The following is a 12500-nucleotide window of genomic DNA, read 5'->3' on the forward strand; positions in this document are numbered from 1 at the left end:
CTCGCTACCAATTAGTCCCGAAACCAAAAAGAACCACAGAACTCTTCTCTTGGCTCGTAAAAACTCCAGGAATTCAACAACAAAAATCATAACCACAAAAATAAGGCCACCTCCAAAGATTAATGCCACCTCCACATATATATATATATTATATATATATATATATATATATATATTATATATATATATATATATATATATATATATATATATATGTTATGTATCCCCATCTTAATAATAACACCATCCCAGTGATGAAAATATTTCCTCCATTTAATTAATAACCACACCACCATATTTCCTCTTATTTCACCAATAACTACAAGTTAATAAAACCACCACTCCAGCAACAAAAAATATTCACCTCTATTTCGGCAAATAAAAAAACTACTTATCTCTATTTCACCCCAATAACTCCATGTGGGAATAAAACAAGTCTCCAAAAAAGATTATTACACTCCAAGCAGGATAATCAAAAAATGAAACCCAAACCCCCTCTCAAAAAGAATGCACTCAAAGCATCTAGCTGACACATCATAAATATTGCCCATATCTCCTCCATAAAGGTGTCTCTATTTGGAACAAAAATGGCTACAAAATAATTGAACTAAACATAGCTCTCAGCACCATAGACCTAAACTGTGGAAGATTTCAAAAAAAAAAAATATTAATTAAATATGAAATGGCCAAAAATATTATATCTCCAAAATTATATCTCCAATTCTCCAGGAAAATAACTCAATGTTACAGTCAAAAACTTTAAACTCTCTGTTTGGCATAACTGCTGAAAAAGGGCAAAAACTTGGCAAATAAAATTGCCTAGGAAATTCTAGAAAAAATCACCGATGTGTCACAAACTCATTATAACAAAACTTCAAATTCAAAGTGTCTAAGCAAAGACTTCTCAATGTGCACTACAGCATAAGCCACTAGAAACTTAATCAAGTTTCCTATCTCTGGCAAAATTGTCACAAATACAACAAAGGTATTGTGCAAGAAACCCACAACTTTTGGAACACATCCAGAAAAAAATGTAGTGCCATTTCGTATGCATTCAAAAAATGCAAAAATTCTCCCATAAATCTCTCTACAGCATCAAACAGCTGAAATTATAAACATATTCCCGAACAATGACTCCAAGTCACGAACTGAGACATTAAAAGAAATTCACACAAAACTGGAGAGAAAAAATAAATTCAAATTGTTCACCATGATAAAAAAAACTTGTGTCAGCGATGGCTAACAAATCCAAAAAAGGAAAAAAGAAAAATCAATGGCACTGTTAACTATCCCCGTGACTCACAGACTTCAAGCAATTATCTGCTGAACTCAAAAAAAAAATAGAAAAACAACAAATGTGTTGTTTGTTCCTCCCAAATTCAAAAAAAAAAAAACACCACCACCCTTGATAGCATTACAACACCCATGTTAGTATATAAAAAAAAAATCACCAGTATTAGTATAAAAAACATCACCAATGTTAATGCTTGCCCATTCACCATAAAAAATCAGCACAAAATTCACCAGAAGTTCAGCAAATTCAGCACAATTCACCAAAAATTCAGCCAGATTCATCACTCATGAACCACTGACACATTCTCCAAAGTCATAGAAACTCGTAAATAATTACACAAAACTTCTCCCATAACATTCATTGGTAATAATTAATTTCTGTAATATAATTATCTGTAATAATACAAAATAATCTCCCATGAAATATCTCAAATTCTCCTGTAAAATATGTCTCAAGTAATGATAATAATAATAATCCTCCATAGTAATAATTCTCCTGCAAATATCTCAAGTAAGGGCATTAATATTGCCATTCCCCAGTATTTATCATATTGCCACACTCCAAAATCAAAACCACTTCCCCAGTATACACCAAATACAACATGAGGCACCCATTCACCACCAATGGCGACACCACCTGACAACATCATCAGCAATCATCATCAGTCAGCACCACAGGGCATCACCATTCAACAATGGCATCACCAATTGACAACATCAGTCATCACCACTCATCACCATTTTAAAGTAATCTCCCCAAAACCAATCAAATCTCCATTAAAAAAAAATAATAATCTCTGTGTCCCCATTTCTAATTATGCCTTCCAAAGCATAAGGAAAACTTTACACACATCCCATTTTCTCTTCACTCAAGAGAAAGAAAATCTCTTTCTTTAAAAAAAAACCTACGGGCATATCACATCATCAACCAATCATTATTAGCTGATGTCCTTTGGCATTGGAAAATTTCCTTATCCAAGGGCAAAAACTCGTCTCCATTGCCCCACGACACAAAGAAAGAAAAAAAAAAAAAAGTTCACCCCCACTATAAAAAAAAAAAAAAAAAAAAAAAAACCCCCCAAAAAAAAAAATCACCCTCCCGGTCAAGCAATGCCCCCCGAGGCAGACCACTACTCGCCCCTTGCAATACCCCTCTGGGTCGGTTCAGCAGAAATTACGCTGAGCGCGTAAGAACAAGTGTGCGCTCTCTGTCTCCAAGCCAAGAATGCAATTCAAGCAACAGTTTTGCATGTGTGAAAACCATTCATACACATGTATGTATTAAACAAAGACGAACGCGTCTCTTCTAAACATGCGCCAATAAAGAAGCACATCACTTTCTACTCCTATGGGAAAAAAATGTGGTATTCCAAACCAATCCCACAACTCACAAAATGATTAAAAAAAAACCCAGGACTCAAAAAAAAAAAAAAAAACACACACCGTAACACTTACCCCTTCACAATGAGAGAAAACCCGACGCAAAACAGAATGTGCAGTAACACACAAATACACTTACTTGCGTGTGTAATGACAACCCGATCATCGAGTGGAAAAGACACTTGGCCACACGCACTAAGAAAGAAGTCTTACTGATCAACCGACCCACTCGTGGTATCTCGGGAGCCCCTGGGCAAAATTGCTGAGCCAAGTTCAATTCTCCCCGCCTCATTACCACAGTTAACAGACGGAATATTTCATTCCCTCTCACCTAGTAACTGAAATCTAACAACTTTCCACAATCTCACAAAAGGCTTTTTCGTTCTACTACCGCTTGCCACCACTATTAACAACGGGAGCGTCGCCCCTGCTATTTTCAGATTGGTACGCATTTAGTCATATCGGAAGGCGGAACTGAACTTTGTCCCTCTCAACACTCTCCCTCTCTCTCTCTCTCTCGCTCTCTCTCTCTCGCTCGTCTCTCTCTCTCTCTCTCTCTCTAGGCAATCACTGGCAATAGCCTTCCTCTTTCTCAGCAAACCTCCACTCCATTATCTAAGGTCATCAAATCAGAGTCGGAGCTACAAAAATATATGTTTATTCAAAGCAAATTACTAATTGAATAATTCAGATTCTTACAGGATATTAATAGATGATAACTCACAGTTCAAGTCTCACAGACAACCCCCAGTAAATAATAGTCTTAATCAGAAATAGTCAAACACCAGTTATCTCTTCTCCAAAATATTATAGTCCCCTCCACTAGGACACTTAGTACCCTCCACTAAGGACACACAGTCCCCTCACGATCGCTGTTTAAAGACAGGAGAACATACTAGACTAGAGAGCACACACAATGTAAAGACAAAGTCAAAAGATTAAATGAAATAGAACATCTTTACAAAAATGTCAAAAACAGAGTAAGCCACATCTTTTAGCTAAATCACATTGACTCTTACCTTTTGACACACACACACACACACACACATATAAATATATATATATATATATATGTATATATATATATATATATATATATATATATATATATGTATGTATGTATGTAAGTATGTATGTATGTATGTAGGTATATATATATATATATATATTATATATATATATATATATATTATATATATATATATATATGTATATATATATATACAATTGCAAAAGAGAGAGAGAGAGAGAGAAGAGAGACGAGAGAGAGAGGAGAGAGAGAGAGCCGAAGAGAGACGAGGAGAGAGAGAGAGCGGCAAGTTTATACAAAATTCAAGAGTAAATAAAAAAAATCAAAGGAAAACATAGTGCAAAACAAGGTCATGTGGATTTAGATGCATCAAAATAAACCAAATCTAAAAGCTGTGGTCCTCCTCTCTTCAATTCGCCAGAGATTTTCCAAAGTCAGACTTTGATTCATAAACTAAAAGAAAAACCGATGGTTCAGACCTTTTAAGGCTCTCATCCTCCTCAGATTTACTAATGGGGCCCATTCTGCTTTTTTTTTTTCTAAATGCTCCAGTTTGTTTACTTAAATCAAAAGGGCATAAAATATTGTAAATACCTTATTGATCATACTGTCATACTTTCAAACTTTTGATTTAATAATTAGTTGCTCGAAGTCAAATTAATGCAGAAAAATTTTCATATTGAGAGAAATTCACAAGACTCTGGTTTCAAAACGGGAGGAGTTGCCCAAGTCCAAATATTGGTTTTAAAGACATATATACAACAGTGTCTGGAATTTTAAAAATTCGTCCAGATGACCTTTATGTCTGTCGTGGGCAAGGGTAATAACCAGCGAGAGAGAGAGAGAGAGAGAGAGAGAGAGAGAGAGAGAGAGAGAGAGAGAGAGAGAGAGACTCCACATTCGCCTGAAGGAAATGACACTGAGATTAATATTCCCCCCCCCCCCAGGTGATTTTTCTTCCCACCAACGCTTCCACTATTATTCGTGACGGTTTATCAGACGTAAGTCCACTTCATTGTTACTGTAATTGACGCAATTGTGCAAAGACAACCAGAGTGGACACTAATTTGCAAAGACCACCAGAGTGGATACTAAAATGCCAAGACCACCAGAGTGGGCATTAATATGAAAGGAAGTCCTCCAAAGTCGACACTAATACGCAGAGAATACCACCAAAGTCGACACTAATCTGCAGAGAAGCCCACCAAAGATATGCAAAGAACACCACCGAAGTCGACACTAATACGCAGAGAAAACCACCAAAGTCGACACTAATACGGAAAGAAGACCACCAAAGTCAACACTAATACGCAAAGAAGACCACTAAAGTCGATACTGATACGCAAAGAAGACCACCAAAGTCGACAGTAATATACAAAGAGGACCACCAAAGTCGACAATGTGCTAAGACGTACCCTGCACCCGATAGTGACAAAACGAGATTAGGAAAATCATATACCCAAGATGGGATGAATTAGGAGAGGGGAAATGGCTTGACGAGGCACAATGAGAAGAAGAAGGAGGAGGAGGAGGAGAAGTAGAAGAAGCAGCTGCAGATGCCATTAGAAACACGAAATGAATCGTTTCGCCTCGCTGGCTGGATGGGAATTCGTTTCCTGGTGTGTTGGGTATTCGATAAAATTCATTGAATAAGAATTTATTCTCGACATTTTCTGTTTTATTTCTCGTACTTAATTAACTTCCTACATTTCTGTTGTATTATTTTGTAGTTAGATTTAACCTATTTTAACGTTTTCAGCCATACTTTCTGCTGTATTATTTTGTAGTTAGATTTACCTATTTTAAGGTTTTCAGTCATACTTTCCAGCCAAGCCAAACGTACGAAGAAAATCCCATGACCGCATAAGAATAAAATAAAAGTTAAGGAGAAACGTATTTCGTCTTCCCATGATTATCTGTTGTCAACATCGAGCACCTTTTAGCCGGAAGCCTTATTTGTGCCTCGTAAGTAAAATGTATCTGCACTATTGCTAAAATGATATTGAATGTAGTTTTAAAGACCCCCAGGAATATTTCATTCATCCACAACCATTTATGCTCAGTATACATACAAACGTACAAAGGGGACCATTTACATACACACAGACACACAAATATATACCCACTACACACACATACAAAAACACACACACACGCACACACACTGACACACACACACACACACACACACACACACATATATATATATATATATATATATATATATATATATATATATATATATATATATACATATATACATATATATATATATATATATATATATATATACTATATATATATATATATATATATATGGTCTTTGCATATTAGTGCCCACTGGCGAAGATGAATTACGTTAAAAAATACCAATTACACACACACACATTATATATATATATATATATATATATATATATATATATATAATATATATGTGTGTGTGTGTGTTGTTGTGTGTGTTGTCGTGTGTGTTTATTAAAACCCCTTTTGGGTTATGGTGCTAGGCTTTTAGTTGCGAGGCCTCCTCAACGTACACAGTGATGACAAAAATACTCAGTAGGTAATGGTCCACAGAAACAAACACCAGAGAAAACTCTACAATATTTATTAAACAAAAGAGCACTTAAATCAAACTTGTTGATCAAAAGGACATACAAGTCCTTTAAAATCCCGTGGGATATCCTAGCATCTAAAATAATTCAAGCCCCTAAGACAGAAATAATATTAAGGAAAACATCAATACGAATAATCAAAAAATGTACCAAACAATAGCTGGCCAGACCAAAACCAAAATAAATATATATCCTATTACTATAAGAGGAGGAAAGAAGGTAAAGAATAACAGTAAGGCGAAAACACTTAATCTCCTACCTATACAATACAAAACTAAAAACTAATTATTAAATATCAAAGCCCAGTAAAGCATAATGACCCATAAGGTCTGAGTACCACAAATTTATATATATAAAAATTTACATAAGAAAAACAAAATGCAAACCTCCTCACACCAAGAAGCGGAAACCGTGATTCAAAACAATTTAAATCTCCTTAGGACTCTGCAGACGGGGGAGGACGCAAACTCAGGTAAACACAGGTGATGGGAGTTGGAAGCAATCCGCCCAACAACACAAGGGCAATGCCTACCTGGTATATGCCTCCCTACTTGACACCTCACGAGCCAATTCGCTCCCAAAAGCAGCTAAAAGGGCGTCCAAACGGAATGGCAGTAGCACGGCAAAAAATCTCCAGTGGGTACCGGGACACGGCTACGGCACCACACACCTTAGGAAAAATTTCCCGCTAAGGCCTCACAGTAGTAAAGTCGCAGGTGACTAACAACTGCGATCCACGTGCGGGCGGGTAACTCCACGTCGCAGGTGACAGAAGAGTACCTGCGAAGGACAGTGCCAATTCCGTCAAAGCAAAGATGATTCTCCAAGGCGCCAGCTGCAGTTTCAAGGGGAAACAAAGTACGGCCCGAACTCACTCGGGCAGAGCGCTGACCTCCCGACATCAGCCTCAACCCAAAGGCGTTCGTCAATACTCGAAAAATAAACAAAAGACAACAATCGTTAGTACGATAGTTAACAACAAATAAACAAGCGGGGAGTAGGCGCGAAACTATCACCAAACACTTCACTTGACACTTAAGATGTACATAACAAAATCCTTAATAGTAATATCCTTAAAATTAGGACAAGGCTGATTCAAATGCATTTTAATAAAATAATTTACGTTAACCTGATACCTTCCTCCCCAAAGAGAAAAAACATTTTAATTGGAATTTTTTTGTAAGTAATTTAAATATAAATCCTGGAAAGGTAAAGTATTAAATATAACCTGCAACAAAATATAAGTTTAGGAATAGAACAAGACAAAGTCATAAACCTGAAACCTAATAAAGTAGAAATTATTAACCAAAATTCAAAAGTTGGCATACCACAAATTACCAATTCTAATAGTCAACGAGAAACATCTCATCACTAAGCAAACCTTAACATAGTACACAAAATCATAGTTTCAAATGAAAACAAATCATGATGAGCTACTAAAGCTAAGAAAACTAGCCTATAAATCTTAAACCAAGGCAACATACACTCATACCTTAAACTGCTAAGTACTAAATAGTTTTTATGCAAACCCATTGGAGAAACGAGCAGGACGAGGTACGAGACAGGTAAAGCAAACCATTGTCAGATCCGTGAAAGAGCGTCAGGAATTTTATTTTCAGATCCCTTAATGTGTTTAATAACCAGCTTGAATTCCTGAAGCAAAAGAGCCCAACGCAAGATCCTCTGATTGGCTCCTTTCATGTGTTCTATGAAAACAAGCGGGTTATGATCCGTCCAGATCTCTATGGGAAAAGAAAAGTTGGTCATATAAGGTTTAAAATGCATAATTGTACGAACCAAAGCAAGAGCTTCCTTCTCTATAGTGGAATACTTCCTTTCAGCCGCCAATAACTTACGACTGAAATAGGATATAGGGTGAACTTCACCTTCCTCATTCCTTTGAAAGAGGACACCACCTATACCTACGTCGCTGGCATCTACAGCTAAAACAAAAGGTTTCTGATCTGGGGGAAGTCAAATAGGGTTTTAGTCATTAACACAGATTTAAGCTTATTAAAAGCTTCATCACATTGATGACACCAACAATATTTTTTACCCTTCTCTAAAAGGTTAGTAAGAGGCTGAGTAAGATCTGATAAATTTCGCACAAAGCGGCGATAATAACCAATCATTCCCAGAACTCTTCTCACCTCTCTAATACTACCTGGCCTTTTCAAATTAATAATAGCCTCGAGGTTAGCTTGTTTCGGAGCTACCTGACCCAAACCAACCTCGTGACCCAAATAGCAAACCTTAGCCTTACCAAATTCACACTTGTCTAAATAATCACCAAACCAGCAGACTAAGGGCCTCGAATACCTTACACAATCTTACCAAATGCGTACGCCAGTCATCACTATATACCACATCATCAAATATAAAATTTCAGTTCCTTCTAAACCACAAATAACCCTATTCATAAGTCTCTTGAAACGTGCAAGCTGCATTTTTTTTCATTCCCAATGGCATAACCTTGCACTCGTATAAGCCCAAAGGGAGGTTACAATGCAAAGATTTCACGGGCTCGATCAGATAATGGAACCCCTGCCAATAACCCTTCAATAAATCCAACTTTCTATAAAACTGGCATACCATATCGGTCGATGCAATCGTCTATACGAGGCAATGGAAAGAGTCATTCCTTGGTGTGAGCATTTACCTTCCGATAGTCGACGCACATGCAGAACTTACCGTCAGCCTTTTTAACATGAGCTACAGGAGAACTCCATGGACTAACTGAAGGCTGAATGAGGTCGTGCTCCAACATATACTTAAACTCCTTATTAACTATATCCCTCTTCACGGGATTCAATCGATAAGGACTTTCTTTAACAGGAGAAGCACTTCCCACATCCACATCATGCTGGAGAAAATTAGTTCGACCAGAAGAATCCTGAAATAAATCTGTAAAGGAACAAATTAAATTAGTTAAATCCTTTCTTTGATTAATATCCAAATGTTCCAGACCTTTCTGCAAAGCTCCTAAATTTTGTACATTAGCAAAAAGGGCATCTGCAGTTACCTGATACAATAAGTTATCCGAACCCTCAGCCTCAGAAGGAAGTTCCACTGTTACAGACACCGGCTCGTAAACAATGGCTGAAGGATCAGTGCTCTTACGGTGAAATGGTTTTAACCTATTAATATGAAAAATTTTACACTTTCTACTTCAACCGGAGTTTCAATTTCGTAATTGACCTCAGACAATTTCCTTAATTACAATTCCATGGGACCCTTATTACCTTGGGCTCAAGAAAATTCTGTCCGGGTCCACACAAAAAAAAAAAAAAAAAAACAAAAAACTAAAAAACAAAAAAATTCTCCAGGTTCAAAAGAAGGTGATTTAGTTTTTTTGTCGAAATTAGATTTCATAACAGCCTGCGAATAACAGATTTTCCCGTGCAAACTTCCAAGCACTAAACAACCTTTTTTTCAAATCCTCCACAATTGCTCCAATTTTAACATCTCCCCTACGACCTGACTCTAGCATCTAGCTAAAAATTCCCAGTGGACCACGCACTTCATGTCCGAATAACAGTTCGAAGGGGGCTACACCTGTGGAAGCATTAGGATGATTTCTAAGTGCAAAGAGGGCAAATGGAAGGGCTGTATCCCATTCACTACCGTGTTCGTAACAATGTTTCTTCAAAATTGATTTAAGAGTTTGGTGAAACCTTTCCACCACACCTTGACTCTCATGATGATAAGGTACGCTGGTAATGTGCTGAATGGCCAGTTCAGCACACCGACCCCTAATACCTTACTCGTGAAATTCGTACCACAATCGGTCTGAATAAAACGAGGGAGACCATACCTGGAAAAGAACTCTATTAATTTTTCAAAGACTACTTTGGATGTTATGCGTCTCATAGGGAAAACTTCGGGAAATCTAGAGGCTCTATCCATAATTGTTAAAAGATAAACAAAACCTGACTTGGTTTTAAGCAATGGACCAACCACATCAATGACCAACTCTGCAAACGGCTCGCCAATTGCAGGGATAGGATTCAACGGGGCCTTTGGAATAACTTGATTGGGTTTTCCCATAACCTGACAAACTTCACATTCCTTAACAAATTGTTTTACCGATGATTTCAATCCAGGCCACCAAAAATACTTTGCCAACTTTCGGAAAGTTTTCCATACACCAAAATGACTTGAAAAGAAATTACCTGAGTACTGTACGAAACCTTTCAAGGTTTCTCTCAAAACCAGATACCGAGCTGAACCTGTGTCTCTCAAAAATTTAACATTAATAATTCCACAATCAGATATCAATTTTCCTGGCCAAACATATTTATCCTATCGCAGTCACAATTCTTTATTACCGGAGGACGAACTACTACTGCCATTATCTAAATTACTGCTAACTACAGTCACTTTGTCTACCTTACGTTCATCACTAGAGGGCCTGCTGGATATTAAAGATACAGGATTATTATTTCTTTGCAGATACCTCCTACGGGCGTTACATTGGTACTGAAAGTGACCCGGCTTATTATTACCATTGTTATTATGATTGACAAAATTAGATCCAAGACTATTCCTAGAAAAAATTCGAACAGGAGGCCCACCAGAGATTCTACCATCATTATTATTACCATTACTGGACTTAAAATTACTAAGGGAAGGTGAAAAGGTCTCTCTTCTCTTTTCAATATTAGTGGGACGAGCAGATTGATTGTTCATCTCCATATATCCAAAATTACTGGAACCAGACCGATGAGTTAAAACAAATTCGTCCGCGAGATGGGCGGCGTTTCTCAGTTTAACGGCTTTTACCTCCTCAAGATATACCCTCAACTCCTTACTACAAGCCTTTTTAAATTCTTCAACAAGCATCAGTTCCCTTAACGCGGCAAAAGAAACCCCCTAACGACTCTTCAGCCAATCGTCAAATTGTTCCTATGACGCGAGCGAATTCCACAAAAGACTGAGAAGGATGCTTATTGAAGTTCCTAAATTTAAGGCAATATGCCTCGGGGACCAAATCATACGCCTTCAAGAAGAGAGACTTTACCTTATTATAGTCACTAGCAATTCCTTCCTCCCTGATTGCCTTGCCCACCAACCTACATTGTATTAACACTGTCTACATTTCGGAGGGCCAAGACAGTCGGGTGGCAACACGCTCAAAAGCCTTTAAGAACTCAGGGACATTTCTCTCGTCGAACACTGGAACCAATTTTAAAGCTGCACCCAAATTGAGCTTTTCATTAGAATTACTATTTGGGGAACTAATCATGTTTGTACCCTGCAACCTAGCCATTCGCAAATTTAAATTAGCAATTTCTAGCTCGTGACGCCTCGCCCTCTCGTTCTCCTCAAACTCTAATGTCTTCAAATCAATACGCTTACACAAAAGCTTAAATTCTACAACCTCCTTAGACTCACCCAAAGGACAGGAAGGAGCCAGAGAATCAACTGGGGGAGGGTTCGTGGGAGGCAAAAATGGATTATTAGAAATATTTTTTTATAAATTTGAGGGACCTTCAAAAATTACCCCTGTACGTGGAGGATCTTCAAACAATGTCAAACCCGCTTTCACACTCAACCTATCATCCTCTGAATACTCATCCAAAATACTTCCTTCGCCATCACTATCTGCTTCACCACCACTAACCAAATGCTCGGCTTCTGCCAAACCCTGAGAAATCCTATCTCTAACCGCCACCAACAACTGTTTTTTAGTATCCGCCGTCTTCAGCGGAATACGTACCCATTCCGCACAAGAAATTAAGCTGACCCTAAATATTCAGCTGGGTCAAAAACAAACTCTTCCATTATTAATTAAATAGGGAGAAAGGCACACACACAAAAAAAAATATTGCAAAGATCGCCCGAGTGCTGCTCAACAGACCAGGACATTGAGTACCACTGAGTACGTGTCCTATCACGGTCGCCACTTTTTTGGGTTATGGTGTTATGGTGCAGGCTTTTAGTGCGCGCCTCAACGTACACAGTGATGACAAAAATACTCAGTAGGTAATGGTCCACAGAAACAAACACCAGAGAAAACTCTACAATATTTATTAAACAAAAGAGCACTTAAATCAAACTTGTTGATCAAAGGACATACAAGTCCTTTAAAATCCCGCGGGATATCCTAGCATCTAAAATAATCTAAGCCCTAAGACAGAAAATAATATTAAGGAGATCAATACGAATAAATCAAAAATGTA

Source organism: Macrobrachium nipponense, chromosome 23 (genome assembly GCF_015104395.2).
Source record: "Macrobrachium nipponense isolate FS-2020 chromosome 23, ASM1510439v2, whole genome shotgun sequence".
In the NCBI taxonomy this organism is placed as follows: Eukaryota; Metazoa; Arthropoda; class Malacostraca; order Decapoda; family Palaemonidae; genus Macrobrachium; species Macrobrachium nipponense.